We start from the raw sequence: 23,855 nt of genomic DNA, 5'->3' as shown, positions 1-23,855 counted from the left end.
CTTCTGAGCAGAGGCTGCAGAGGAGCCAGGAGTCAGAAAATGACAGCAGACTGTACATTACTAAAATAAAGGAGGATATGGATGTGCTGCAAAAGGAAAAGTCAGAACAGGATACTAGATTTCTGGCCCTGCAGAAGGAGCACCAAGACAGTTTGAACTCCTTACTGCAGAGCCAGAAAAAGCTGGAGCAACAGATCAATTTCAACAGGGCATGCACAGAGCAGGTAGCCACCCTGCAAATCCAACTAGACAGAGAGAAAGAGGAGAGCAATAAACTGATCCTGAAAGACCTGGATACCCAGGCAGAGTTTGATCAGGAGCGCCAGAAAGCTGGTGCCTTCCAAAGGCAAAGGGACGACCTGGCGGCACAAATGCAGGCTCTTAGTCAGGAAAGAGACGCCTTAGGCCAGGAAGTCTGCCATTTAAAAAGGAAAATGGAAGAAAATCACCTGGCCCACCAGGGACTGGGTGACCTCCAAAAAGAAAACCAGAACTTGCTAGAGCACACCAGGAGGGTGGAGGATGCTCTAGCAAGAAAGGAGCAGGCCAATAGGGACACAGCTCAGGAGGTAACCCTCCTGCAGCAAAGACTGGCCCAGTTCTCCAGGACCAACCAGGAAGCACAGAGGGAAAATGAGGCCCTCTGTCAACACAATGATAGGCTCCAACAGCAGGTAGCGATGCAGGAGAGACTGATAGAGTCGAGTAAGGCCTTAACTGAGGAACTGAAGGCACAAATGCAGGCTCTTGCATTGCAACAGGGAGCAGGGGCGGATAGAGATGAGGTTCGCTGGGAAATGGAAACTCCGGAGCATAACCTCAGGAGCCCTAGTACCAGAGGCCCTCATACCTCTCAGTCCCTGGACTCTGCCACCCCCATGTCCCCTGGCGCACATGAGCACAGGGCCACAGGGATGGCAGATTACTATCCAGCCAGAAGCATGGGGCTCATAGGCCAGTACCATCCAGGAATGGAGGGGTGGGCATCCGGGTATGGGCACCCAAGTACAGTACAGTTCAGTGGGGAACCCCAGGAGAGTAGGCCCATTAAGGGCATCCTGAAAACCTCTGCCCAGTTAGGTCAGTGGAGGGGGTACCCATCAAATCCTGACAGCAAGGAGGAATCTGAAGACTCCTCTGAACTGCGCAGGACACAGGAGACCAGGTCCCCACATTCTGCCAGCCATTCCCAGGCTCGCAGAATCCGGGAAAACCTGGAAGAACAGACGGGAACCTCTGGGAGCAGTGCCTCTGAGTCCGACGAAGAATGGACAAGGGTTACCCGAACCAAAAAGGCCAATAAGGCAAAAAGGGCCTTGCTCAAGGACCCCTTAAAGCAGATTAAGGCGATCAGGAGCGTCATCACGCCTTACCATAAGAACGCTAAGTATTCTGTTTGGGAGCACTTAGAGTTGTTTGAACAAATGATGGAGACTTTCCATTTGAAGGACAGCCAAAGCTGTATTCAATATGTAAAGTGGACATTCTCCCCGGAATACTCCAGTTTCTTTGTGGGGCTGGAGGATCAAAATCATTTAAGATGGTCCACATATAAGGTGGCCATCCTGAAACATTTTTCTGTTCACAGAAATCCTCAAGAGGCTCGCAAGGCAGCCTACAATTTGCAATGTGGGGAGGATCAGGCCCCACAAGAATTTGTGCAGGAGTTAAAGCGTGCTTTTGCACAGACCACAAGAAGGGTGCGCACAGACAGTCGAGAATTCGTTAATACATTTTTTCATGCCTTGCCCAAATATATCATGACCCAGCTCGTGAGGGATTTTCACGAGAAAAGATCTTTAGACTGGGTCATTGAACAGGCTACCCGGATCTATGAGGTGCAGAAACCGATAGATAGCAAAAGTAATGCCCAGAAAAACCCCAAAGCCAACAGCACCCCTGCTGCTGCCAAGGTGGCAGAGGTAAAGGTCACCCCCGTTTTGGATTTGGAGATGGGGGGGCCTAAAAACCCACCTGCACCTAATAATGCTAGGCCCAGGAGGTCCTCGGGTCAGTCACAGACAGGGAGCCAGGGAGGCAGCCCCACAAATGGGGTCCCTCGCTCTCCTGATTATGTAAGTCCCCGTTACTAGGGAAATCGACCCATCCTGGGTTATGTGTGGACTCCTCCAGCCCAAGGGGGGGGATCCAGCCAAGCACCTAACCCGGGGAACTTCCCTCCTAACTTCCCACCGGAGGGCAGAAACTCTCCAAATCCTGGGCAGAACTTTTTCCCCAGGTATCCACCCAACTTTCAGCCCCAAAACCATCCATCCTTCTTTCCCCAATTCCCTGAGCCCAGACCACTGAATCCGGGAGAGGGGAGGCCAAGGGTGGAGGGGTACCCAAATCTTCCCAACCCGGGGTATTACCAGAGGAGGGATAGCTACCCTTCCCGGGATCAGCCCAGGGGAGAAAACAGGGCCCCGTATCAGCCTGAGCGGGTTTCCCAGTTAGAGCGCCAGGTTCAAAACATGGCGCGGGATATGGGTCATATACTGAGGGCGCAGCAGAACCCTCAGATCAGCATGCCGGCGCAGAACGCACCCAACTCTGGACCTGGTGCTCCAGAACAATGACGGGGGCAGCACCCCGATAACTCACCGGTTCCCAGGGAGGAGGCACAAGGGGAAGGGGGGTGTAAAGCCTTGGAGGAAGCTTCCTTCCTTACTTGTAAACAGCCCCTGGAAACCCAGGAACCGGAAACAAAATCTCTTGCCCCTGAAAGTCTGCCTCCTAAGGAGCAGAGGGGGGGTAGGAGAAACAAAAGACCCAAACAGACTCAGTTTGCGGAGGAGGTACAGATCTTCCAATTTGAGGGAGAGGGATCCTCAGAGGATCCTGGGAAAAGGATCTTCTCCTTCAGAGAGGGGGGAACTCCTCCCAAAGAAAAATGGGTCCCTAGGAATGCAAATCCAGACTGGGGAGATGTGGAGACTGAGCTACCGCCGCCCACCATCTCATCCCAGAACCAACAGCAAGAAAATCCCCTGGTTCAAACCCATCCTGGCGACTGCCTCCAAAAAGGGGGGGGCGGCCCAGAAACGGAGCCAGGGGAACCCACAATGGCTCTGATCTCCAGTTGCAAATTTTTTCTTTCAGATTCCCAAGACTCTCCACAGAATTCTGCCCAAATCTCCTCGCTAGCGATGTCCAAAACCAGAAAATTAGCCCACCAGTTGTCCAAAAATGTACATTATCTGTGCCCCCTTGAGGAGAAGGAGGGAAGATATTATGCCCCGGTACAAGTACAGGGGCAGGGTACAATCTCAGCACTGGTGGACACTGGATCTCAAGCTACCCTTCTGTCCAGAAGGGCCTTTGACGAACTGAATGCAGGAAGGGGAGAGAATTACCAAATTCCTCTCACCTCTCTTCCTGGACAACTGCAGAACTTTGACGGGAAGGAAATTCCCGTCGAGGGGACGGCAGACTTGGACATTAAGATCGGGCGACATAAGTTGAAACACCCGGTCATAGTTGTGACCCCAGAGGGCACCCCTTGTTTACTAGGGAATGACCTCCTGAGAAGGTTGTCACCCCTAATAGATTGCGTAAACAAGGTCCTCTGGACTCAGACTAGCCGACCCATAAAATTAAAACAGAGTGTCAACCATGTTAGTTTAAACGGCACATGCCACATGGTTGAACAAAAATCTGACCAAGTAGAATTTCACTTCCAGAACAACCAAATTCCAGACGTGACGGTAATAGCAGTAGGACAACAGACTGGTGATGGGGGGTCCTCTCTATTTCTGAAAATCAACCTTCCTTCCAGTCTAAAGTGGTATTCCACGCTGGAAGGAAACACTCTGAAATTCTATACTAATCCACAATCAGAAACCCCCACTCCTATAGTCCAGAAAGATGTGAAATCAGCTCAAAGCCTGGCTGATATTCAGCAAATTGGAGAGCAGTTGTTCATCCCTGTTCAGTTAAATGATGGGAAGGACTCTGTTCTCGCTCGAGTGTGTGTGAACAACGGTAAGAGCTTCATCAGCGAAGCCATGTTCCGCCAACTCCCAAAAGATCCAGCCATTCCCACCTTCAAACTGATAGACAAATGGGAAATGGACCTGGAAGCACCTGACTCCAAACATCTCCTGCCAAGCAGGTGTATGCTCAAAATCTCCATTGGCAACAAGAGCATAGTCCATAATTGTTGGGTCGTGCGAGACGTCACTGCCGCCTTTTACTTAGGCAGTGACATTCTCAATCGCTTTGCCATTAGTTTGGACCTAATAAACTTCAAAGCTTGGTCCCGATTAGCGGATAATCCCATGGGCTTTGATGATCCAGAAAAAGCATTTAGGTCAGCTCAATTGCTACCTTATGCAGTTGAAATTCAGGTTAAAGAGGAAGTCACCATCCCAGAAAGGACCCGACAATTCTCCCTGGAAGTGAAAGTTAAAAGGGGACAAGAGTTGAAAAACCCTGATGCTTACATACATCTAAATGCTTCTCTCCAACAGCAAGGGTTGGGGGTAAACCCGACTCCATTAGTCAACATAGAACATGACCCCATTCTAATAGAGGTGGATAACAGCGACTTAAAGAGTATTACTCTAGCCGCAGGCACCATTATTGGAATGGCGGTTGATGACCGACATTTCTCCATTGATCTTGTAAATGAACTGTTAGGACCCATCCCCAAGGACTGTTTTGACAGTGACAGTGATGACAACGCAACACCAGACAGGATTTTTACCCGGCATGGGGGGAACTTCCTGGTGTACACTTCCTGCCCCTATGGTAAGGAAGATGTGACCTGTGACTTCAGGAGGGATGAGGTGATTTTCCAGGTCCATGAGGGCTGCCTTTCCCACCTGAAGCCTCCGGTCCAAATCAGCACTCTGACCAGGGACTTCTCCACCCAGCTGGAGGAGGCCGCGGAGATAGCCAAACCAGAAGTCTTTCCAGGCTTCAGGCAGATGGTGGAAGAGAGAGTCAACCTAGCTGATGCCTGTGTGACTCTGGAACAAAAGCAAAAGTTGAAACAAGTTTTCTTGGATTTCCAAGATCTCTTTGCGGTAGACTCATATGACTGTGGTCGCACCGACATCCACACCACAACAATCCCCACGGACCCTGGCATGACTCCAGTGTTTGTGAAGCAATATCGCTTGCCTCTCGCATCAATGGAGTCCCTTACTGAAATAATTAAGAACCTTGAGTCCCGGGGAATAATCCGTCCAGTCCACAGCACCTTCAATAATCCGGTGCTGGGAATATTGAAGCCAAACGGCCAGTGGAGACTCTGCGCTGACCTCAGGGAGCTCAACAAACGGGTCCACACTTCCCGATGGCCTCTTCCCTGGCTGGCCCAGATTCAGGGGTCACAGGTATTCACTGCAATAGACCTGACCAATGGATACTGGACCGTGCCTGTCAGTAGGGAGGACCAATACAAGCTGGCTTTTACCTTTGGGGGCCAGCAGTACACATGGACCCGGACTCCCTTCGGATACCTTAACTCCGGTAATGAGTTCAATATTTTCCTACATAAGGCCATGCCCGACCTGGGTACGAGGGGTAACCTGGCTTATGTAGATGATGTCCTCATCAAAAGTTCATCTGTGGAGGAACACATAGCAGAGATCCGTTATGTTCTGACACAGTTGAGGGCCGCCGGAGCAAAACTTTCCTTTCAGAAAGCACAGTGGTGTAGAACCCGTGTTAATTTCTTGGGGCATGAGATTACTCCTCAGGGTCTCTGTCCCCAGGAAAAGAAAGTGGAAGCACTTCAGAAACTGAAAGACCCCACAACTCTGCGGGAACTAAGGAGCCTCCTTGGACTGACTAATTACAGCAGAAAGTTCATTGAGGGCTACGCAGAGATCACCAGACCCCTGATTCATCTCCTGAAGGGGGGGGTCAAGTGGGAATGGGGTCCAGAACAAGCCGAGGCAGTAAAACAACTCAAAAGAAGCCTCTCACAAGCGCCTTGCCTAGCTTACCCTGTCAGAAACAAGGAGTTCTTCCTGGAGACGGGGTTCTCTAATACGTGCTTGACGGCAGTATTATATCAAAAGCATGACAAGGTCAATAAAGTAATCTCCTATGCGAGCAAAACTTTATCCTCTGTGGAGGAAAAATTCAACGATTGTGAGAAGGCACTCCTGGCAACGGTGTGGGCATTGAAGAATTACCGCCCGTTTATCCAGGGGGAACACATCATAGTGGAGACTCCACACCAGCCTCTGCAATATCTCCAAAGTGACAGAATCCGGGCCGGAAATGTGAGTAATTCCCGAATTACTTCCTGGATTCTGTCAATGCAAGGCTTTCCTGTGGAGGTCAGATATGGCCAAAACAAGAAGAGTCCCCTCGCGCAAGGTCTGGCTGACTTGCATGATTGTGCCAGAGAAAACTGTCTCGAGGACGAAAGTCTAAAAATAAAGGACAACATGGAGGCATACCTTAATTCCCCCCACAAAGTCTTTGAAGAAGACAAGTGTGAGGGAATGCCCACTGTGTATGTGGATGGATGCTCTTACCATGTCGACAACAACGGGGAGAAAGAACTGGTGGCCGGCGTAGGGAATGCATGGGTGAATGAGTCCCCAGAACCCTCCGCTGGATACAAAATTGGTCCCCGAAGTAGTCAGGTGGCAGAATTGATGGCTGTGCATCAGGCCATCCTCACTGCTGTCCAGCATCAACTCCACGAACTGGTCATAATCACAGATTCGGATTATGTACGGAACGGGTTCGTGGAGCACCTGGTTAATTGGAAGACCAGAGGCATGGTATGTGCTAACAACAAACCCTTGAAACATGGGAAGTTGATCCAAAACATTGATGATCTGGTCACCTCGAATGGGATGACCATCTATTGGAAGAAGATCAAGGGTCATTCCAAAGTAGAGGGACCAGACAAAACTGGAAATGACTTAGCTGATCAGCTGGCCAAAACCGGGGCCATCCAAGGGGATCTAATTGAGATTGAGTCCCTGTTGGGGGAAATCCAGGTCACTGCCATCACTAGGTCCCAGACAAATGCTCACAACGACCTTTCAATTGCACAATGGAGTAAGGAGACCCCTGATGCTGATTTGATTACCGCTCAGAAGGGGGATCCAATTATTGGTAAATTTTACCAGCACCTTGAGGACCCTGAGAACTTTCCCCTGACGGATACCGATTACATTGGGAAAGAGGACCTAAGAGTGTTGATGAAATGTCCAAAAATGTTCCGGATCCAAGACGGTTTGTTGGTAAGGAAATCCAAAGCTGGCCACGACCAGTGGGTGGTTCCTACCTCATTCCGAAGCCTGATGTTAAGTCACGCCCATGATGCGGCCACCGCCGGTCATAGGGGGTTTCACACAACATTGGAAATCTTAAGAGAGGTTGCATACTGGCCACACATGGGCCAGGACCTCAACCAATATTTGAAGGGTTGTCTTGTGTGTGCACAATTTCAGCCGACATCCCTCACACACCGGGCGCCTTTACAAAAGAGGGGAATGACACTGCCATGGTCAGATTTACAAATCGACTTTGTAGGCCCTGTGATTCGCTCGGCTAGGGGGAATAAGTACATGTTGACTGTGACATGCTTGTTTACCAAGTGGGTGGAATGTCTCCCAGCCCCAAATTGCAAAGCAGAAACTGCAGCTGCCTTGATGATTAACCACATCTTTTCCCGTTTTGGTCTACCTCAAAGGATTGAGTCAGACAGAGGTAGCCACTTCACCAGTGAAGTAATGACAAAGATGTGGGAGATACTGGGGGTCAAGAGAAAGCTGCATATTGCTTATAGACCAGCTTCTTCTGGGGCAGTAGAGAGATATAACCGGACAATTGTGAGCATATTAAAGAAGTTTGTGGCAGATTCTGGGCCAAGTTGGGATATCCGATTACCTCTGGTCCTAATGGCCATCAGATCTACCCCTTCATCTGCAACCAAAATGTCACCATTTGAGTTGATGACTGGGCGCAAGATGGTGCTTCCGCAGCATTTGCTCTACAGGACCCAAGAGCAGACACTGATAAATGCCTCCACTACTCATGAGTATGTAGAGAATTTAAGGAAACACCTCCAACATGCTTTTGCTTATGCTCAGCGGAATCTAGAAAGATCGACTGATAGCATGAAGACCCATTATGACCTGAAAACTTCCAGGAAGGAATATCAGGTGGGAGACCGGGTCTATCTATACAACTTCCAAAGGAACCAGGCCAAGCAGCGCAAATTTTTGCCTACATGGAAGGGACCCTTTGAGATCGTCGATAAGATCTCCCCTGTGGCCTACAAGATCCGCATCCCCAAAGGTGGTTCGGCAGAGGGGGAAGACAAGTGGGTCCACATAAACCAGTTGAAATGTTGCCATCCCAGGCACACTCTGCAACAACTGGAGGAATCCTCTGGAATCCTAGCGGGTACTGTATCAGACTAATTCAGTTCCAATCATAAAACCTACCACATCTAGTCTCTAAAATATTGTGATTTACATGAAACTGTCTCTAGTGATGCTGTTTTTTTTTTTCAAAATAAGAATGTAATATTTCGTTACGATGAAATGCATATGCTGCCCCACTATCTCAACAGTGGTGGAAAAAAAAAAATCGTCTATGAGTAGATATTGCCGCTCTTCCTTTATCATCCTAGGAGAGATGAAACCATGAAGGATGACCAAGAAGGACGATCCGGAGACCGGGAGCAAAGACACAACGGGCCCGGGGTACCGCCCAATCTTCCCATCAGGACCGGCGAGGAGAACTGATCGATCTGACCGGATGGAGAAGAAGATGCTGAACTGTGCCATCTACAGAAGAGGAAGAAGATTATGCGGACAGACCGGTGCGTGGGTCAAAACCCTTGGGCACGCGACTCCCCATCGACCCAAACTCAAAGTGCAGTCACGTGGGGGGGCTTGTAGGGTGTCCTGACCCACGTTTAAGCTACCCTGCTACAACATTTGGTGCTGTGGGCTTAGGAAATTCAAGATGGCGGAAAACCCACATGTGCGCCGAAATCCAGGAAAGCTGCGCAGTTGTGCGCACACCAAAATGGTTACCTAACTTGCCACCCACCAGGGTAAAGAAAGGTCTTTGTTAACAAAATCCACTTTTACTGATGTCAAAAAGTTGCTGAAATCGTGACTCATTGGACCACTTTAAAGATTCAACCCTTTTTGTGGGGTTCCACATAACCATCTTACTGTAAGGAGCCCCATCAAAACAATGTTAAGCAAGGATTTACTACCATGTAAGAACCATTCCTGTTTAGAATGCATTAATCCAAGAAAATCCCAAAAATGGGTGCAGTACCAGTACTCACCACTATCCAAAAGCCGGCGTTTTAAAACCCACTGTGTGTTTTTCTGAAGGCAAGCAAAATGCCTATTTCAAACCTTGCAACATGTGCAAAATATTCACTGAACACCAGCAGACATTTGGCAGAATGGAGTTTTGTGTGCCTACAAAATCTGGGAAATGAAGAGCCCAAAAACAATGCTTATAACAAAAATGCTATGGAGTCAGCAGCTTAAGCCTAACTGCAACTGGATTTAAAACCACCAAAATCGAAAATGTTAAATTAAATGAGTGACCTATGTTTGGTGTCACATGCCTTTGTAACTGTTGAAATGTCATAGTTTTGCACTTAGAATCAGCATTCTAGCTGCATGTGTAAAATTACAAGTTATTTTAAAAGCAACAAAAAGTTAGCTGAAGGTCTGGCTTAAGGAACTTGATTTTGCCTAGCAACGGATCCCATCAGGAGTGAAACTTGAGTCACAACTATGTTCCCAGGCCAATGTTCCTTTTGCTGCCCACACTAAGGATATGCCATCTATCTGATAATTGAATTTCCTGTGCTCTGCCAGAGAGTGAACAAAGCCCTCTCCACTCAGGCAAAGGTTTTTATTACAGACGTCGTAAAAAGTGGCTTCCTCCTGGAGAAGCTGGGAGGGGCACTGCCTGTGAGAAGCAAGCTGGCTTGGCAGAAACTGGAAAGACTGGTTTCTGTACCATGTGACCTGAAAAGACACACCCCTGCAGCAAGGATATGGTTTTATAAAAAGGGGGATAATTCATAGTGCGGACATGTGAAAATTTTATAAATGATACCATAATTCTTGTGATTTTTCTGCCCACAGTTTAAGACGTGGTAGGAACCGGTGGTATGTTCAGGGGGGTTTTAGCGGAAAAGTGGATATTACTCTAAATGTGTGCATGTTAAAAATCTGAAACTTCATCAGTTAATGTCCCTACCCCCTGCACACATGTATGTAAAGTTGGGTCCATGTCGGAAATTGAAAAAGCAGTTAAAAAGTCAATTATGTACACTCTTTGAATGCAAGCTCCGAGAATGAGCAGATTTGGACATAGACATGGCTAAATTCAGCCACACCATGTATATGTAATTTCAAACAACTGTGTAACTCTGAAGTATGGATTTTGATCATATATATATTTGGGTGCACAGATGATAAGGGAGGTTGTTTCAAGAGGTCATAAAATGACATCAATCTGACTCACAGTTCAGTTTGCCAATCAAGCGGAGGAATGGAAGCCTGACCAATGACGAATGAGAGGGGCAAGTCTAGTGATGCAACACACACACCCATTCTCAAGAAACAGATAAAAGCAGAGAGTCAGGACACATAGGGACATTCAATTTCATCTGCCGCTGGAAGCCCTGCCGGAAAAATCCATACTTACCTCCATCAAACTCCAGAAAGCCAAACTAGAGACTTCAATCTATCCAGAGCAGAGACCAGACCAGAGAGAAAGCAGTGCTGTGCCTAGCAGAGACCAGACCAGAGAGAAAGCAGTGCTGTGCCTAGCCGAGACCAGACCAGGCGCTGTGAGCAGAATCCGGAAAGACCTGACCAGACTGAAGATCGTGACCAAGTCGCTTTCCTGTTCAAAATCTCTTGTGAGTACTTAGCAAAACTCAGAACACATCTCTTAGTTTAAATTCATCTAATTCAATCTATTTAACCTAAGTAGAACTGCCTCCTATCTGTCACCTGTCATTTCTAGTAAAATTTGTCATTTTGAAAAAGTGTGCGTTTAAAATTTACAAAACCAAAAACGACCTTTACTAAATTACTCATATCTCCGCAACCGTTTGGGCTAGAGACTTGCAATAACTTTCATTTGGAAGCTGAGATCCCAGGCTTTCCTAGGACCCCAAAACGGTAGAGATAGTCCTTGCGGTTCCTTTGTAATAGCGCTCGGCGCATCCGCGAATTTTGCCGCGATTTGCAATTTCTTCACATGTAAAAAAACTGCTGCTGCCTGATTTCATTTGCCAGAAATTCGTTTAACCTGCTAACTATCCCTGCATCATTGCTAGTGTGAGCCTGGACTAATATTAACTAGATACCACTCATCCTGAACCTCTAAAAGGGAATTAAGAGCGTTTCCAGCATATTTCTCATTCATTGCTAGCACCTATCAAAGCATTTGCCTGTGTTTTCAAACTTCTGTTTAAGCTTGCTGGATTGAACTGAATTACAGTTGATTGCATTTCTGAGAACTGTGTGTTTTCCTTCCATTTCCTTGCCTTGCATCAAGGGGGGGAGGGGAGTAGCCAGAGAAAAGTGATTACATTGTTTGGTTGAAATCATATTGCGTATTTTCTGTACTGCATTCATTGAATATTGCATCCACCTGAGCCTACATAAAGCATCCTCTACCACATTATACTTTTGTTCCTATTTACCAGTGTGCTACCTTATCCATTTCATGTCAACTCATTAGTGATTAAAGAAGTGTGCTAGTGCCAGATTCTCCGTTGTTAATATTTACCATATCAGATTAAGTGTGATATTCAATTATTAATTTATTAAAAAGTGTGATATATATTTTAATTTATCAAATAAACCTTTTAAACTTGCAAAACAAAATTACTTCTTGGCTCAGTGGGGTCAGGGGGATTCCAAGAGAGGGGTGTTATACAAGGGTAGTCATCCAGAACGCATGAACTGGACCTAAAGATATATCAATAAGGGTTTTCATTCAGTATTCTAGACTAGGCGTTAACTTGGCTGTAGTGCTGAATTGAATCCTCTTACAACCAGTAGGTGCCCATCCCCTCCCTCATGTGCTCCAGGAGGACTCGCAACTGGGCGGCTCGGAAATAGAGCTGAAATCAGGCAAGCCGAACCCCCCCTCCTCCCTCGGCAGGGTCAAGACCGCCCTCGCAGTCCTCGGGGTCCTACCCTGCCAGAATAACTCTCGGACCGCCTTCTGTAGTGTCCTCATGAGGTGGTCGGGAATGTTGGATGGGAGAGAGGTAAAGAGATACAGTAGGCGCGGTAGCACGTTCATCTTTACTGCCGTCATGCGGCCGTACCAAGACAAGATCATAGAGCTCCACCTCCTGAGGTCCCTAGTAATGCTAGCCAGGGCCGGTTCATAGTTAGCGGGGGACAATTGGGATAAGTCTCTGGTGAGGAGGACTCCCAGGTAGCGTATGGAAACCCTGCCCACTGTGATCCCATGAAATAATCCCACGGGGTCCAGAGCCGGGTCGTTTACCCGCATGGGGAGAAGGACCGATTTGGAAGCGTTAATCTTTAGCCCCGAGAAGTGCCCAAATGCGTTCACCAGGGACAGGAGGGGGGGGAGGGAGGCGCCGGGGTCCACCAGGTACGCCAGGATGTCGTCGGCGAACAGGGAGAGCTTGAATTCCACCTCCCCCCTCATTATCCCTCTGATCCCCGGGTGCGACCTCACCGCTATGGCCAGGGGTTCCATCGTAAGGATATACAACAGGGGGGACAGTGGACAACCCTGTCTCGTGCCCCGTGAGAGGAAGAAGGGGTCAGACAGCCTGCCATTCACTTGTACCCTGGCCTTCGGAGCTCTATAAAGAGCCGTCACCCAACCCCTGATGTGTGCACCGAATCCCATTCTCTGGAGGAGTAGCTCCATATATCGCCATTCGACCCGGTCGAACGCTTTCTCCGAGTCCAGAGAGAGGAGGCATGCGTCAAGGTCGGAGTTCTGGGCGTAGTGGATCAAGTTTATAGTTTTACGGATGTTGTCCGAGCCCTGCCTACCCCTTACAAACCCCACCTGGTCCCCATGGATCAGTGTCGGCAGAATCTTCTCCATCCGTTTCCCAATGATTTTGGCAAGGACCTTGACATCGATGTTTAGTAGGGATATAGGGCGATATGAGGAACATTCAGTGGGGTCATTACCTTCCTTGGGAAGGACAACAATTATGGCCTCCATCATGGAGTCCGGGAGGGTCCCCCCCTCTAATACTGCATTGAAAACTTTTACTAAGTGTGGGGCCAGAGTAGAGCGGTACCGTTTATAGAAGGACACTGTGAAGCCATCTTCCCCGGGGGAGGTCCCCGCCTTCATCCCACTAATAGCGTTACCCACCTCCTCCTCGGTCACCAGCCCCTCCAGTCCCTCGGCCATCTCCCCGGACAGGGCCGGTATCCGGACCGAGTTGAGAAACCCCTCTATCTCCTCGTCCCGCCCGTCATATTCCGAGGTATAGAGTTTTTCATAATATCTCTGGAAGGCCTCTCCTATGTGGGGAGTGTCATGGCCCGTGGTCCCCTCCTCGCTCCTCACTGCCTTTACCATTCTTTCCCTCTGGACCTCCCTCAGTTTCCAGGCTAGGATTCTGTCCGCTTTGTCCCCCTTTTCGTAATACTTCTGCTTGACCAGTTGGAGGCTCCGCTCCGTTTTGTGTAGGAGGAGGTCTCGCAGCTGGAGCCGATAATCGGTTAGCGATTCGAGCCGACCTTGATCCAAGGGGGCCGCTCGGGGCCCCACCGGTTGGAGTTGGGCAATTTTCCCCCTCAGGGCTTTCTCCTGGGCTTCCCTCACTCTTTTGGCCTGAGCGCTCATTTTAATGAGAAAGCCCCTTAATGTGGCCTTGAAGGCGTCCCATAGGGTGTGTGGGCCCACCTCGCCATTGTCATTAAATTCAAAGAATTCCGTAATAGCCTCTAGCACCTCCTGGGCACGGACCTCATCCCTCAGCAGGGAATCGTTACATCTCCATCTCCCTCTGCGGTCGCTTAGCCAGCCTCTTGCAATGGTGGTTCGAACCAGGTCGTGGTCCGACCATGGGACGGGGTCGACCTTGTGGCCCGAGACGTATGAGTGCAGGGACTCGTCCACCAGGATGTAGTCAATTCTAGAAAAGGACGAGTGGGTGGACGAATAATATGTGTAGGAAGGTGTACCCGTTCCGGGGGAGGGGAGTGTGTCCACCAAGCCCAGCTCTGTGTTAACCTTCCGGAAGGACCGGGCCATGTGGACATCCGTGGGCCTGGAGAGCTGAGGGCCAACACGCCTTCTGTCTGAGTCGGGGTCGATTACCATGTTGAAATCGCCTCCCACCACCAACCCCCCCCGGACAAAGAGCTTGAGTTTCTCCGCCACTCGCTCCCAAAACTGGGCCTGGCCCTCATTTGGACCGTAAATCCCCGCCAGGGTGAGCGGGGAGCCCTGCAGGGATCCTCGCACCAGCAGGTATCGGCCTTCCGGGTCCTTCACTATTTCCTCTTTTACAAAGCCCACGTTTCTCCCCAGTAGGATGGCCACCCCCCTCTTCTTGGCCCTGTGGGACGCACAGAACACCTCTCCTATACCTCCCCCCCTCATCGTGGGTTCCTTCCCTCTTGCCCAGTGAGTCTCTTGCAGGAAGAGGATATCAAGACCAGCCCTTCTGAATTCTCTAGAGACCAGGGACCTCTTCGTGGGGGTGTTCAGGCCCCGTACATTGAGAGTGCCCACCCCCAGGGCCGGCAGACCCTCAGCCGTCATCTAGCGGCTGCACTCTCCGTGTCGGCTCACCTACACCACCCTTGTTTGGATACTCCCATGGTTGAATCCTTTGCACCCCCCCCCTCCCCACCCCTTCCGGAGGGCCTGTAACTATTCCCCAACTGCCCCCCGGACCCCCCCCAAACTGAAACCCCCCAACTCCCGCGTTAACCCCCTCCCCCCTCCCCGGCGTCCAGCCAAATTGTCCCGCCATATCTGGCTTTTGGCCGAACCACCAGCCCGCTCCCCTGGCCGGGCCGATCATTTTGGAAGCTGTTCCTCCTGAGCCCCCCAGGCCCCCCAGGGCCCCACCCCTTTAATACATCCCGTATACTTGCTGTTCGTCGGGGCGTAGGAATCGGTACAACCACATGCACCGAACTGTGCTGTCCCAACCTGTGTGCAGCGATCCCTTTCCTAGTCATCCGGGTCTCTCCTCTCCCCGTCTTTAGCCGGTGATGGCGTATTCATTTTTCTGAACTTTCGTGCGCCGGTTCGCCTCCTCCTTTCCCCCGACGGGCCGGGTCCACTAGGTCCTGCCCTCTCCGGCCCCGACGGGCCCCTCCGGTCATTCGTGTCCGTCGCATATTCCAGCAGGGCTCCCCGGATGTCCTCTTCCGTGACCAGGGTAGTTCTTTGGCCCATGTATTCGAAAGTCAGGGAGAAGGGGTAGCCCCATCTGTATCGCACTCCCTTCTCCTTGAGTAACTGCGTGAGCGGGCGGCACATTCTCCGCTTGGCTAGCGTGTAGGTGGAAAGGTCTTGGAATATTGAGACCTGGGCATTGTTGTAGGTGATATTTCTGGCCTTCCTGGCTTCCTCCAGCACCTTCGTTTTTTCCGAATAGTAGTGGAACCGGACCAGTATCGACCGGGGGCCCCCCGGTCTGCCCCCCGCCCTATGCACCCTGTCGAACGTAGGTTCTGTGGTCATCTCTTCGGCGAATAGGAGGGTGATGATGTCCCGCACTGCTCTGATGACGTCCCTCTCTGTCTCTCCTTCCAACTCCGGCACCCCGAAGATTCTGAGGTTATTCCTTCTCTCCCTATTCTCAAAATCGTCCATCTGTCGGGCTCTCTCCTCTTCTCTCTTTTCCAGGGCCTCCAGCCTCACCTTAAATTGTATGTCTTGGGTCATTGATGAGGATTGATTGGTCTCAACCTGGAGTAGTCTGTCCTCGACCTTTTCCACCCTCTGGTCCATTTTCTCGAGTTTCTGGGCTATGTCAGAGCGCATGTCCCTGATTTCTTGTAGGATCGAGGCGAAGCCCCTCTCCATAGCTGACGGGGGGGGGGGCGCATCCTCCGACTGGGCCATGGTTCTTTTGAGGCCCAAACCGTTGTTGCCCCTATTGGCTTCTTGAAAGCGGTACCCCTGCAAAGTCTCTCTCCAACTCATCCGGTGTATGACCCGAGGGCAGGGGGTCTGCCTTTTGCGCCCCCCTCGGGGGGGGGGAGGGGAGGCCTCCTCGGCACGGGCCGCAGGCGCTTCCGTGAGATGGGCCCCGCACCTCGGGGAGAAAGCTTCACCTCACTGAGGGCGGGCACACGCCTCACCGTCTCCCGGCGGGGGCCTCACACCCTATATCGAGGTCACTGTGGCCAGCCGGGGCCCGTCCTTGTTTTTTTTAATTTTTTTTTTTTTTAATTTTATTTTTTTCCTCCGGGGGGGGGGGTCGTGGAAGCGGCCACCCCCGCGGGACCCGATCCTTGAGGCCCTCGACGGGGGGGTTGCAGCTCCTGTCCCCCCGTCCCCCTTACACTTAGGACTGATCCCCACAGTGGGGGGGGATCCTTCCGGGCGGGCACTCGCCCCACCGTCCCTCAGCGGGGGCCACTCACCCGGGTAGCAGCTTGAGGCAGGAGGGGGGCCGGTGCTCGAGCGCGCCCCCTCACCTTCGATCCCCGGCTCGAATCCACGGACTCCCCCTGGGGGCCCGCTCCCGCCGCCCGCGGATCCACGGCCTCGACGGGGGAGGAGGGGCCCGTCCTCCGCAGCGGCCGGGCCCGAAGGCGCGAGAGGGACTCCGGCGCACCCCGACGGGGGTTCGCTCTGGGACCGCGTCGTCCCGTCTCCGCTCCCCGTTCCCAGCGCTGGTCTCCGGCTCCAGTCGGGGCTGGCTTGGACTCCGCCCGCCCCTCGCCGCGTGTCGTCCGGAGATACGCCGGAAGGCTGCGCTGCCCTGCTGGTTCTGCGGCGGGGCGGGCCGCGTATCACGCCTTCCCGCGGCTCACGCGGGACTCGATCTCGGGCCCCCCGGGGTCTGCCGACTCCGTTCTTTCGCTGCGGGGGTCCCCGGGGGGTCAGCCGGCCGGAAAATGCAGGTGGGGCTCCGCGGGGGTCTCAGGGGGGGGCTCAATACCCTCTGACAGACCGGATCCGGCGGGAGCGATGCGATCAGGCAGCCATTGCCTGTGCGCCCCCTGGTGGCCCATGAGGCCCAATTTTGATGAAGAGTCAGTATTCTATTAATGTCACGAAGGAGCGTATTATGCAGTAACATTTCTGCATTAGTTCTACAGCAGTAATAAACAAAGAAAACAAATGCCAAATCCATAATAGTTCACCCCAGTCCCCTTCAAACTTTTTCAATAAATAGTTGCCTTTTCTGAACTCTGTCCTGTTACTTCTCTACTTCATCAAACGTTAAGTACCGCAGGTGTGCGGTTTGTTATGTTCTTTTTTTTTCCTTTTTGCTCAGGTGTTATCTGTTTGGTGCTGGTATTTGATTTGTCCTGGAAAGTGACAGGTGTGTCATGCAGGGAGCCTTGTGTGGACAGTCGACGATTGTTTAGCGCTTTGGTGTCGGTTGCGAGGGGCATGGCTAGACCGCGGTGCACTCAGAGTTTTACATGACTCTATTCTGTGAGGCAGGGGGAAGCATTTGTTTGGCTTCTGTCTGCTTTAGAGAAAGGCACCCAGCACCATTTTCATGGTTGCCTACCATTGATTTTCGATTTCTCGACACAGTGTTTGTTTTCATATTGTGCATGAGGGCTTACTATGTGGTGACATGGATAAGGAGGATAGAAAAGGTCTACTGTGCATTCTAGACCTTTTCTCTGAGGAGAATGATGACCTCCCCCTCTCTTGAAAGAGTTGTGGCACAGCCATTTTTGTTTTGCAAATACTTCTTTGTCCTAAGCAGTTTATAAAGTTTCTGAACTTAAACTTTCTTCCCTGTCCCAGGCCATTGAGGACTCTGTGTCCAAGGCATTGTCCTCGGGTAATCCCTGCGTACACAAAGTAGACCTGGTTCTTGGGGGAGGGAAGTGCAATGTAGAGTTAAGGTCAGATAAAGCCTCTCGCAAGTAGGCTTTACTCAGACTCGCAGAATCAGAGCTGGGATGGTGCAGGGTCTGTCCATGATCATATTGATACAGGCACTCACTAGACTCTTAAGCCTGGAGGAAGACCAGAAGCAGGCCAAGAGAGATAGGTTTCTGTCTTTAGAGCATTCGTCAAGTGGCTCTGCTTTGGGTTTCACCCATATTTACTCCGATGGTTTGGTGGAGGGTTACTCCCTCAGCTATTGCTATGGATCCCTTTGACCCAGCAGAAGGACGTTTAGGTTGCAGGATGCCCCAGGCAAGCTTGTGTTTTTCCCAGAACTCCTGTCTCACCCCAATTCCTGGGTTCCTTCCCAGACCATTGGGGACTATGCTGGAGCCTTTCTCTGCAGGCTGCTGCCAGGAACTGTATCAAGGCAAAGTTCTCTAGGCCATCATTGTCCTTGGTATTAGCATGCACTCCCACTATTGATTCCAAGTTGATTATGTTTTTTCTCAAATTTGAGAGAGACGTTTCAAAAGGGGTGTATAGGGCATGACAATCCTGCCAGGGCAGGTTGCTTAACACTGTGGGTCCTTGGTGCATGCCAAAGTCGCAGTTATTTTGGGGCCTTTGATATTGAGGGACATTTTGTTAATGGTTTGTCCCTCCTTAAACATGGCTCAGGCTTTCTTAAAGAAGATCTTTTCACCTCTGGTCTCTCGAAGTGGCGGTTGTCATGCGGCCAAGCAGCTGGCTGGGTGTATCGAACATCAGGTCCCACTTTTACTAGACGAAGCCAGTCTTTCTCAGTGCTGTGAGTTGATCATCTTTCTTCCCCCTAAGAGCCTAGGGTTCAGGGGTAAGATGCTTCCGGGGAGGCTGTGGCAGAAGGTAGTTGTCCCCTTTCATGACAGGCGTATATGGGGAAGGTTGTGGTTCTATCTGAAAAATTGGCTTCAGTTTTCTTGAAACTCTTGGGTGCTTCAGACTATGCAGGGATTCAGGTTGGAGTATTAGCACCTCCAGTTCAGAAGTCTCCCCAACGGATGCTGTTCTTGTCTCAAGCACTGTGTACATTGACAGATCTGGAAATCACAGATCTCCTGGCCAAGATGGCAACAGATAAGGAATCTATTCATCCTGGGAGATTCTTCATCAACAGTTTTCTTGGGAGGAAAAAAAGATGGCAGTTTCAAACCGGTCATAAACTTGAGGTAACTGAACAGGTTTGTAGATTACCATAATTTCAAGACGGAAATGTTTGTCATTTTGAGGGAAGTCTTGAGACCAGGAGATTGGCTAGTGAGGCTTGACCACAAGGTGCCTAACTTACGCTTCCCATTTATAGGCCCCACGGGTATTTCTGCAGTTTCTATGGCAGTTGAGGTGTTACCATTTTGCTGCCCTTCCCCCATGGATTCTCATCCATGCCTTGGTACTTTGCCAAAATTCTCAGGCCAGTCGCAGAATTTCTCAGACCCAGAGGGGTGCATCTTATTATTTATCTATATAATGTTCTCTTTATGGCATCATCCGAGAGCTTGGCTCAAGCTCATGCAAGCTGGAGAGTACATATTATCCAGTCTTTGGGATTTATTCTGGCCCGACAGAAGTCAGAGCTTATCTAGCACAGGTAATGCCATTTCTGGGGTTTGTCATGGATTCCACTTCCTTGACCCTTTGTCTCCCACTGGAGAAGTTGAAGCTGCTCAGGAGGGAGGTCCGGAGGGCCTATGATTTGTCTGTCATTTTGGTCAGACATCTAGCTTGTCTGCTCGGTCTCCTGTCCTCTTCTTTTCAGGCTGTATTCCCAAAGCCTCGGCATTGCAGGGCCCTGCAGAAGATTCAGGCTTTGCATGCAGGGCTAGGTTTCTTGGATTTGGTGTCTTTTTCGACTGCTGTGAACGAGGAATTGTGCTGATGTGGAAGGCACCTTGATGCATGGAATGGAAGGGCTATCTTTCCTTTTCCTCTGAATCTACAAAAAGGGGTTAGGGTGCAAGGTCTGGCATGATCTTGACTGGGGGCCTATGGTTGCCTCAGGAGTCGCTATTGCACATCAACTCTTTAGAAATGCTTGTTGGTTCTTATGTGGTAAGGTGCTTTGCAAGCAGGCTTTCACACTGCATTGTTTGGCTATTGATGGACATGTGGTGCGATACATCAAGAATTTGGGTCACTCGCTTCAGGTCTCTCATAGATGTAGCGATAGCATTTCGGGGCTTTTGCCTGAGATTCTAATCAAGGTCCAGGCCGAATATCTGGTGTGATTGGTGCTCCTGGCAATGGGTGGACAGCAGAAAATGGAGACTTCATTGCAGTCTGTTCTTGATTCTGTGGAGCCAGCAGTGTCCTTTCAGCATAGATTTCTTTTCATCCTGTTTGTTGCAATGACTCCGGAAGTACGAGTTACACACTTCTGTTATGGGTACGTTGGATCGGTTGTTTCTTTCTTTTCGCAAGCCCTTTAGGACAATCTCAATTGCCTATTTAGAGTGTTGGTTGCAATGGGTGATGAGTTGTGCAGAGGTGGTTGTTTCCCTCTTCTGGGCGCACTCGGCTAGCTGGGCTTTGGCATCTAAGGCTTTCTGGGCAGGCCCTCGGCTGGAGGATATTTGGCCAGCAGCTGACTAGTCAAATGCTGATATTGTTTTACCAGTTGTATTGCAAATCTATTCTGCATGCTTCCAGGGCTGTGTTGAAGTCTCTTTGAACATGCATGATAGGGAGACTTTGTGCTATGTAATGTGTTATGAATGTTGATTACTCCTAGTCTGTTTGGGGTGCATTTAAAGGCCCCAAACAGAAGTCCCTTTCACATGAATGGCAGGAGTTTAAACACTGAAACAAAAACGACCTGGCCTTACTTTTTTTGTTTTTCAAGTAAAATTAAACAGCCTTGTGGAAATGGGCCTACCTGTCATTACCAATGAGCAAGCAGCATTTTAATTTACAAAGGAAGGAGGAATCAAAGATACCTGTCACATGTAAAACAGGATTTTTAAACATTGAAAACAAAAACAGCCTGCACATGTGTGCAAATAAAAAGGATTGTAAAATGTAAAAGTGAAATAATAATGTCACTGCTCACATACAAATGTCAGGAAAACAAAACATGATGTGCAGGTTGACCAAAAGCAATGTATATTATGTTTCACCTACAAAACTCCAGTGACATTTGAAGAGCCACTTTGTCTTCATGGAAAATGGCAGTCCAAGGCAGTCCCTTTTGCTGGCTGTGGGCAAAACGTCACAAGGAAAACTCCCACTCTCAGCCTGGATGTCACATCTCCCATTTAATGACCAACCACAATAAAAAATTCCTGCTAAAGGTGTCAAAATTCAGTGTACGCCAGACCTGCTGGCTCTGAAAGCAAAAGTTACCCTTGGCTGGAACATGACTAAGATGTGTGAAAATGGGACACTTCAAAGAGCAAGCTTCCAAAACAAAGGTGATTGATTAAGAAAAACAATGGGCACAGGCTGACCCAGGGAAAACAAATGGCCAGAGGCAGGAGCAGGACCACCAGTCCCACATGAAGACTCACAATTTATTTAAAAGGACCATCATTATCATTTAGGCCTTTTTCTGAGCCGTCATAAGGGAGATGGATTTCATCTATGCACCATTTTTAATGTAATTTCCAGGCAATTTTGGGGATATAAAATTCATTTTCCTGTGACTCTGGGAACTGTAAAGGCCAGTTAAACTAGGTTTTTGGCTGATCTAAACATGTTCCAAATGTGAGAGTTGGTGGGTGGGTGGAAAATGAAATTAGGGATATGCTTGATAACTTACATATTCATAACTGTTGTGCTTTTTATGGAAACAGTAGAAAGGTGCAACATGGCCGTGCTACATGATACAGATTTGGGGGTCGGCTTATCTAAGTCCCCATGATTAGCTGAAACAGAAAATATGTTTAGTCTGGCAGTTGCAATAAAATTATGAAGTTGTAATACATAACTAGTTTTTGCCAAAAAAGTTGAAAGAAGAACAAAGGATGATTATAAATGGGAATTGCCATATGTTGCTCCCAACGTCTAAACCAATCCTGACTTGGAGGCGAGGTTTGGGAGGAGAGAGAAGGGTAACTGTCCAATCCTAGTGGCAGGGATTATTGCAAGATTGTAAAATCGGAGGTGTCATCGCTGCTATATAAGGGGAACTGCACTAGGTCAAGGGACAGAAAAGGAAACACAAAGACAGGACAGAGAGAAGAGGCAGACCATCAAGAAGGCTGCTGAAACTTACCGTCTGACAGCTGTAAGGAGACACCAGAGGAGATTGCTGAGAGTACATCTGGGTGGAGCTGTCTATTTCTAGGAAGGCGTCAAAGTTGAATGGGTCCTATGGTGGAGAGTGGGAGGTGATCTTTGAGAGTGGAGTGACCAGACCCCTGCCCTATATTTCCAGAGTGTCCTGAGATGGAGCTGGCTTTCCTAAACATTAAACAAAGGCTTGCTATGTAAGTAGAACTAAGCACTGAGAAACCAAAAGGTGGGGGAGTCTACTTGCCTTGAATCCTTTCCCTTTATAGTGGGTGGGGGAACAAAACTGTGTAGATCCTTATCCTATGTAACCAAAAATATTAATTTAATTTATTCCCCACACTACGGGGTGAATTCTGTTAAAATTTGAAATTAACAAGGTTCACTTCCCAGCATGTGCTGAAAACTATAGCCTATAATTTAATTGGGTAGTCCTTGCTGTTCAGCTGACCCCGACTTCTTTGAGGAAGAGGGGTGTCTTTGTTCTTAATTCAGTCCAACCTTTTTATCCAGCTTCCCCAACACAGGCCCTTTAGTAAGGGGGGTCTGAAATCCAAAATACCCCGATAGCATTCTAATTTTGCTGTCTGACTTCCCAACCTAGATCAAAGCAAGGGGGGTCTAAAAAACATAGCGATAAATCACCTTGTGTTTCTTTTAAACCAAAAGTGTGGGCGAAACTGTAGTTGCCACATGTCTTTTTACCAATCTTGAAATCCTACTGCTACCCTTTTAAGCCTGCAGGAAAATCAAAAGTGCACAATATTACATACGTGCCTTCTTTATTGATCAGTGTAATAATTTTGTGAAGTGAAATTTACAGAAAGTGAAGAATTGTGGTGGTGTTCTTTTTAACTCACGTCTGTGATTTGTTTATGCTGAGAAATTGTGTTGTGCCACGGATAAAGTGGTGGTTTGACCTTTTGGTGCTAATTTCGATTACTTTTAATTTAAATACATACCAATATATTTCCTGAATACTGGGCCTGTTTCTTGGCTCATTGTTAGCTCAGGGGAGAGGGATCCAAGGGGCATGATATGTGTCTGAGATAGGGCTAAAAAAAAGAATCTGTTAAACAATTTGTTGCCTAACCACGTGAGTGGGGAGGGAAGGAACTCCACGTGTTGACGCTGGCTTTTCAATACACCGTTAGACCTGTGACTGAGAGTCAAGATTCTATGAAAGGCACGGATCCAAGCATTATCCCGCCCATAGATGCCCTCCCTAATGCTTGTTTTTTCTTTGTGTTTCCTGACAGAGGAATACTTCGGCCGGCAGTGGTACTGAAAGGGAGCTTGGGCTGCCTGAATGGTCTTCGTTGCTGTGGATCACGTTGTGGTTACTTCTTCTTCAGCAAGACTCGATGGTGGACGGCTCAGGTTTTGCAGATGGAAGGAGGACAGACTTCAGAAAAGGGGACTATTTATAGGAAGAATTGAAAGGGGTGATGAATTGTGGGTTTTTTAATGTGTTCCTTTGTGTTTATTTTTCTTATTGCTCTGGAGCTAATAACGCAATGCTAATGCATAATACTTGCTTCTCTGCCATGAAT

The sequence above is a fragment of the Ambystoma mexicanum genome, chromosome 10 (assembly GCF_040938575.1).
Source record: "Ambystoma mexicanum isolate Mex_15411 chromosome 10, UKY_AmexF1_1, whole genome shotgun sequence".
NCBI classification, from domain to species: domain Eukaryota; kingdom Metazoa; phylum Chordata; class Amphibia; order Caudata; family Ambystomatidae; genus Ambystoma; species Ambystoma mexicanum.
The sequence above is the reverse complement of the archived record's forward strand: the minus strand, read 5'-3'. Positions refer to the sequence as shown.